We start from the raw sequence: 7,279 nt of genomic DNA on the forward strand, positions 1-7,279 counted from the left end.
ACTCTAGAAGAAGTGAACATCATCATCTCTTCATCATCACGATAATGCTCACTGCCATGGTCGTTCACATCACCGACGACCATTTCCTTCATCGTTGAGAATCAACAGCAGCAGCAACTGAACTCATTTCTGCCGTGTCATTGATATTTCATGTGCTGGAAGCAAGCCAAAACCCAACTCAGTTCTCAGCTCGTCTAGTGTCATTAATATTTCATGGCTGCCCTGAGTAGAAACTCGGGTGCCTATAACAATTCTATAGGTTCTCCAGTTTTCGACAACTTCGGCTTGCTTCAAATGCCTCCAGATTCTTCATATGACGTCGGATTGACTCCATTCTTTCGCCATTGGCTTGGTCTTTTCGTTGTCTTCAAGATGATGGGAAGAAATCCTGGATTTGAGCTAGTTCCACTTCTTTTTGCTCTTATGACTCCATTGCACCTGATAAACTCAAAAGCAATCATAAGATACATAATTTACAAGAAAACTCGCAAAGAAAGCATAAACAATAGATAAATATCAAGGCGTTTACCACACCTATCAAACTCCGGATCCTAGAAACTTGTGTTAATGAAGGATAACACTAACCAATCTAAGTGGAAGGAAACATCTTAGTTGTAGGAGTTGAGGAACCCAAATTAAAGAGTTTATTCATAAAAGGATAGAGTTCAGGTGTTAGAAATAACATGGTAGTTTCATCGTATCTTGGAGTCGTCATATCACAGTATGTTTTTATTTTTGCAAGTTTTTTGTTTCTCTAAGTGATTTGGCGGGGCACTAGTAACGCCTTGATTTTCCATGAGATGAAGTAGAGTGATTGAGTTACTAAAGAAAATAAAAATCAATTAGACCAATCAGAATAAAAAAAACTAAAATAAACATTGATTTTTTTTAATTATTATTATCTAATAAAATTGACCGCTGGGACCCTTATATGTACTTCTGTGTTTATATTAGAGTTCAGACCAGTATCTCAATCCTTTAGGATTCCTATGATTTATTTTTGCATTGACGATCAAACAGATATTTGGGAAACATCGTTCACTTTAGCCAACATCACAGACCATCTATCTCTATAACCGCATTCTTAATTCATTCACATGATTTGTTTGACTCCGGATATTGATGTCCATAGTGCGACTATCTGAGTAGACCTCTATTTACTTATATATGAATCTTAGTATGCTTGAGTGCAAAATCATGTATACCAATTGTATTCACAATCAGAGTACTTCCTCCTGTAGTCAATGAGAGTACGCCAACTAAGGAGATTGTTTAGTGTCGTACCTAGATTTTGCACATATAGCTAGGGATTTGAGTAAAAGTTTTGTGGGTACACCTCTTGTAAACCCTCTAGAGACTATAACTCGGTCTTTAGGGTCATCTAATGGTTCAAAGACTTGTTGCACACACTAAGTGCAATTGCGATTCTTGCGACAATGAGTTAAGATTTTATTTTCTAGATTAGATTTGCTCGAGCACTAGCAAATTATAAGTGTGGGGTATTTGATAGGCACATTTATGTGTCTTATTAAATCTTATATTGATAAATTGATAGTCGTTGTATTGTACTTATTTTTTTATTTTATGTGTGTGCAGGTATTTTGGGAGAAATAAACTTTTACGGAAAAACTAGCCCGAAAAGTTGTATTTGCACCCCCTTGGGAAAAATTACTAAACACATCCAAAAAATGTGTTGAAGGCACCCAGAAAAACGCTAAAAACACCGATGAAATTTACTAAAGGCACCACTGAATTACTAAGGACACCCCATTGGATATAGGCGTCCGCCATTTGGATAAGGGCACCCCTTCCATTCCTTTTAAAGAAGTGAAAAATACTAGAACCCCCCTACTATATGGGTTCAACATATAGAAGCCCCACAAAATGGATCCTTCACTATCAACTCCATACTTTAGGAAAATGATACTGCTAGGCCCAAAAAAATCAAATTTTCTTCAGATCTGGCCCATAATTAATTATTATGAATTTTAGTAATGACAACACTACCCTTTTCTATAAATACAAGAGGAATATCAGAAGATTCTTTTCATTTCTCTATTATCTTTCTCTTTCTTCTCTCTTTCTTTCTCGGATTTATCGAATTATGTTCGATGAAGAAGAAGAATAATCAATTTGATTCAATAGATTTCATTGTTGATCATCATTTAAACTACAAATCTGGATCAATCATTCAATCGATTTTATGTGAATCTAGGTTTCAGTTGGCTCTAAGCTGCATCAGATTAGGTTTTCGTTGGTTTAACTGATTTTATGAAGAATTTGAATCTGGAATTTTAGGTTTCGGTTGATTCGAAGCTGCATCAAGTTAGCTTTTCGTCATTCTTGCTTTTCTTAGTTCGATTAGGTTTTTGATTTTTGTTTTGATTGATTCTATTCATATCTGAGAAGAAGAAGAACCTGATTTTTCTTGAATCTATCGAAGATCTTCAATGTCGTTTTAACCTTAATTACTTGCTTTTTGTGCAGGTTCAACAATGGAATTAAGAAGATCTTCAACAGCAGCAGAAATGAATTCGTCGTCATTCATTTCAGTTTTGACAACAATTAATGAAGAATCATCTTATAATAACAATTCATTTGAAGATTTGGTATGAGCAAGATATAAAAATCAGTAAGATTTCTCTCGTTTTTTTCTTGAATCAACAAGTTTTAAATCTAGGTATACGTTTAGATTATTGTTGTTGTTGATGATGATGATGTTTTAGAAGATAAATTGATTGAACACCGTTCTATTGATAATAAAATTTCTCACAACCTTGATGAAGCAAACTTTATAGATAGATGTAAATGAGACAGATATCAGTGTTTTTACTAGATGTGAACCATTAAATGAAAATTATTTTAAAAGAAATGACAGATTCTCATGAAAAGACACAACTTATTGTTATCAATAATTGTAGAGGGTACTAATGTTCATTAAGATATTTATGTATTGTGTGTACCATTTTAGTGATTATGTATGTCATAATTCCTTTTGAACAATGAAGTATGAAATTATAGATGCAATTGTTTTGTATGGAAGTGATTTTTGATCCAATATTTTTTGGATTCCTCAATTATAACCAGTAATGGTAATAACTAGTTGTATCTAATTCTCATCCGATGATTAGTTGTGTGTGAATTTTAAGCAGAATTAGCAGTAGATGTTGGTGTATTGTTAATTGGAGTCTCTTGGTAAGTGTTGATGTGGGTAGAACCGAGAAAAAAACAACAAGTATTCATCTATATTCTCTCCCTCTTTCCTTGTATTTTTTGATGGCTTGGGTTTATTGTTGGAATGCTGACGAAGTAAGATCAGACTCCAACTAACGAAGTTGTTGTTTCGTATGAAACCTTACCTGATGGTAAAAGTTCAAATTTTCTATTTTGAATCTTATCTTATCTTTTATTGATCATGGTGGTTCGTCCATGCAGATGCCCAAAGCCAACAGTTGATACTATAGGAGGACTTGCGCTTGGAGGTGATTTAGAATTGGAAATGTGATGAGTCCTAAAAAGTGCATATTTCTATATATTTTTCTTGGCATTTAACTCATCTTTTGTGCATTAATTCTACATTTTATCCCATATTCTGTATTTTCATTGTTTTCAAGAATAAATATTTTTCTTACTTAATTTTGCATTTTTAGGTAATAAATAAAGTCTGGATAACTTGCGGAGCGGAAAAGAGCTGAAGAGTGGTGAAAATCCGGGAGGAATTACACAAGGAAGCCGCGAAGAATGTTGTGCACAAGACCAAAAGGCTAGAAGTGGGCTTGAAGAGGAAGAAATTGTTCTTAAAGAAGAAATGGGCTCAGAATTATCCCAAGCCCAACTTATCTCCCAAACCAAAACCCAAATCCATAACCCACTTCTCATGTAGCCGTCAGATTGGATCCATATCATCATCCAACGGTCGCCTCCTCTTCGTGCATCAAAGTCTGAATTTCCTGACCAACACTACAACACCTAACTCCATCTCACGCCGTTAGTTTCGTTGTATCTCTTCATCCGACGGTCGCTGAAGGCTATGTTCCATCTTATCGTTGGATGCATTTCAGATGTATCGATCAAACGCCTATCACTCGCCTAACATCGAAATCTGATGAGCCCGCCTCACACCCGAGCAACCTAACCCTATACCCATCGCCAAACACTCCCCTCCTTCTTTCCATCGACTTCTTTCTCCCTCACCCTTTGCAACCACCATACTCTGCAACCACCATCACCACCACCTTCTCCCCTGTCATCTCCACCAAACGCCGCCAACAACTCTCTCCACCAAACCGTATCTACCCACATCACCCCCATACCCTACATACATCTCTAGCCACCTATTTTACCCATTTCCCCTCTAATTTTCCCCTGAAACCCTAGGTGGGAAATTAGTAAAATAGGTGAGGCTATAAGACTGAATTGGAGCAGGAGAAGGACTGAGAGAAGGCAAAGAAGGATGGGTCGACGTCAATTTGAAGATTAGGTGAGTTAATTTCACTGTTTGAATTTGGGTATTTTTCTATAAACGCTAATTGTATAATTTAGGGATTTGGGTATAAATAGACTGTGGTGTTGTTGTAAAAGTTATGCCTGGATTAGCCAGTGTGTCCAGAACCAAGTTCTGTTAATGATCATTTTTGTGTTGTTAATGTTGTGTTCATGTTTAGTGTAATATCCTGTTGTGTTCTGTGTGTGATGTTTGTTCCTGTGATGTTTTGTATCCATCTGTCATGTTATGTTTGTGTTAATTAGCATGTTTGTAATGTCTCTTCACATGATCATGTATTTTCCCTGTTTAAACCTCAGAGAAGACCTTTGAACCATGATGGTTAGCTATTAGGATGGTTTTTGTTGAACTCAAAATAGCTTAGGCTAGTTAGATTCCTAAAAGCCCAACTGACTTGTGATTAGTGGTGCTGTAAGAAGACCACTAATGCTAGGGGTCAGTGGTGGCTCTAAGGGGTTAATCAGCTACATTAGTTAGTAAGCCACTGCCTAGTTAGTCTGTGATTGGTTGTGCCTTAAACAGACAGCCAATACTAGGGGTTAGCTAAGGCTGTAAGGTTAGTTAACTAACCATATGATAAAAACTTGACCTAGGCAAACTAGCTAGGTGAAGGGAATTCTCATCCATCTCCTTACACTTCCCATCCACAATTTATTTCCCATGTTCTGTTTTGGTTAAGTTTTTCTTTTTCTTTGCCACTGCCTTTGGCTCACTGCCACTGAATTTTTCTTTGTTTCTTTGGTTCTTTAGTTCACCGCCTGTCACTAGCTCAGACTATCTAGGAAACTTCAATACACCCCAAGTCTCTGTGGAATGATCCCTTGCTTACTTTCTATACTAAAACTTGGCCTTGTATACTTGCAAGAGTTTTTGTGTGTTTTCTAACCACACCAAGTTTTTGGCGCCGCTGCCGGGGACTTGGATGCCGTGTTTTTGAAGTTTTTCTTGTTGTTCTTTGCATGCTCATACCTGCTGTGTAGTTCTGATAAGCATCTTAGTGTACTCATCTTGCATATTGCATCTGTAGCTGTAACTTAGTACCACCTCTAGTGCATCTGCATCATTTGCATAATCTCTTCTCCTTTGCTTCAACTGCATCATTCTGGGAACTGAACCTCTTCTCTGAGTTGCCAGGTGCTTGTGGTGCTGCTGTTGCAGCCTGTTGCTGCTGAATTGCTCCTGTTGCTGAAGCTGTTGCCCCTGCTGTTGTTGCTGTGACCTTGCTGTGAGGCTGAGAACAAACCTCTGGTGCTGATGTGCTGCTGTGAAGCCCAAATAGAGCTGAGCTGCTTCTCCTGCTGCTGCTCCTGATCCTGCTGCTGTGCCTCAGCTGTTGCTGCTGTGCAAAGGCAAGCTGCTGCTACCCCCTGCTGGTCCTGCTGTTGCTATGATCCAAAGCCCAACTGGGCTGATTCCAAGCAGCTGAAAAAGAACAAAGCCCAACTGGGCTTGGCAACTGAAATACCCAACTGGGCCTCAGAAAAGCCAAAGCTTAGGATGATCTAAAGCCCAACTGGGCTTTTGCAACCAAACTGAGCAGCTGGGCTGTGCTTCAAAGGTAAGCCTAAACCCATTAAGAGAACCCAACCTGTGGGCTTCCATTTTTAATTTGTGGGCTTGTAATAATTTTTTCCATTTTTTTTGTTGGGCTTGTAATTTAAGTTAACTTTTGGGTTTGTATTTGAGCTTAACTGTGGGATTGTCCCTATCAAAATTTTGGGTTTCAAAAACTCAACAAACAACCTAAACAAGGTTAACTGAACCTACCAACTCAGCTGGGCTTCATTAGTTTCTGGGCTTACTAAAGTCGTCAGTGGGCCGTGTACCCAAACTCTAGGCCGAAAGTTGGGCTCTGTTTCACAACAGTTCTCCAAACCCATTGCCTCACCAAAGCACAACCAAAACAGTAGGCTTATCCCCATAAAAACCAAATGTTTCCCAAATGTTTTTCATTCCCATAAAAACCAAATTTTGGGCTTTGTAACATAGTTACTTAGCTTTTGAGCCCAATCATGTCTAGATCTTGGTCTACAGTTGGGGAATACAACAAATCCCTTAGAGAACTTGCGTGTGGACATACTTCACGTTATGAACCTCCCATAGACCATGATGTCAATAGTCATAGGAATTATTATGGACATTTTCAAAGTCCCGAGCCTCAATACATGAACCCTAATGACTATTCACACATGCATCATTCGCCACAACGTGAAAATGAACATTTTGCTAATACCTCACTCACACAATCATCTCTTGTGGATCAATTAGAAGCTCGAATCGCAGCTTTAGAAATGCAATCACATGAGGAATCTGTCACATCTAATTTTCTTAGGCAACCTGAAATCTATGCATGTCCCGCATGTGGTAGTTTAGACCACCCTGTTGAGAATTGTCATATTTTGCATAATTTTAGGCAATCTAGAGAAAATCCAAGGTATGAAATGCCCATAAATTGTGAGAATGGTAGTCATTGGGAACATAATCAATCCTTTGAGGGTTGCGATCAATCTTTTATAAACCCTAATGACCATGCACACATGTACCAATCACCACAATTTGAACATGAAGAATTTTGTACTCCCATGAATTTAGACTCCACCACAGAAGCTTTCAGACTCAGTGAGCAAAACTTCGATAGATCTACATCACGAATTCAGGCATATTTAGATCAGATTTTGCTTCACCTACAAAAGGAGGAAATTCATGAGGAAATGTATGTTGTCCCTAATGAAGTGTCTAGTCCCATTCATGTAAATGATGTTGAATATGAACCTA

Source organism: Papaver somniferum, chromosome 5 (assembly GCF_003573695.1).
Source record: "Papaver somniferum cultivar HN1 chromosome 5, ASM357369v1, whole genome shotgun sequence".
NCBI lineage: Eukaryota > Viridiplantae > Streptophyta > Magnoliopsida > Ranunculales > Papaveraceae > Papaver > Papaver somniferum.